Genomic DNA, 848 nt, shown 5'->3' with positions numbered 1-848 from the left:
GTGTGTGTGTGTGAAAATATACCCACTTACATATCCTTATGTTGTTATGTGCTGTTAAGTAAGCTCAGACTCATAGTGACCCAGTACAAAAGAATGAAACACCACTTAGTAGAGTACCATCAAAACCATTGTTGCTATGTTTGAGTCCATTCTTGTAGCCACCATGCCAATATATCCTATTGAGAGTCTTCCTCTTTTTCACTGACCTTCTTTTTACTTTTTTTCATTTCTTTTTAAGGGGAGAGTGCAAATGCAGTCCCCCAACTACCACAAATTATGTAGTTGAATGTCCCACATTTGGGGAAATCGCAGAGGTCAGCACATCCGGAGTGCAATGGATAAGCCTCGCCCCGGGAAAACCACCTTTGTGATTATGGTATCTCCCCTGACAGGTAAGTATAACCTTCTATTTACTTTGCCAAGCATGATGTCCTTATCAGAGCCCGGTCCCTCCTGATAACATGTCCAAAATGCATGCAATGAATTCTCATTATCCTTGCTTCTAACGGTATTCTGGCTCTATTTCTTCTAAGCCAGATATCTTTTTTCTTCAGGAAGTCGTGACATATTCAATATTCTTTGCCAACACCATAGTTAAAATATACCAATTTGTCTTTGATCTTCCTGATTCACTGCCCCGTTTTCTCATGCATATGAGGAGACTGAAACTATCGGCTTGAGTGAGGTGTACCTTAGTCCTCAAAGTGACATCTTCCATTTTCATCATTTTAAAGAGCTCTTTTGTAACAGATTTGCACACTGCAATACCTCATTTGATTTTTTGATAGTTGCTTCCCATGAGTATTAGTTGTAGATCCCAGTGAAATGAAATTTGTGACAACTTCAAT

The 848-nt window shown here is 39.3% G+C and overlaps 1 non-coding gene across 1 annotated transcript; it reads right to left on the bottom strand.

Moving 5' to 3' along the window:
- Nucleotides 1-235: 235 nt before the first annotated feature.
- Nucleotides 236-400, bottom strand: LOC115869469. The gene has a single exon (XR_004046203.1). It is a non-coding gene; the product is annotated as a U1 spliceosomal RNA (small nuclear RNA).
- Between the last annotated feature and the right edge of the window lie 448 nt (nt 401-848).

The sequence above is a fragment of the Echinops telfairi genome, unplaced genomic scaffold, assembly GCF_000313985.2.
Source record: "Echinops telfairi isolate 266 unplaced genomic scaffold, ASM31398v2 ScPeMD7_27;HRSCAF=92, whole genome shotgun sequence".
Taxonomy (NCBI): Eukaryota; Metazoa; Chordata; class Mammalia; order Afrosoricida; family Tenrecidae; genus Echinops; species Echinops telfairi.
Note: the sequence above shows the minus strand (reverse complement) of the source record. Positions and strands in the feature narration are given on the sequence as shown.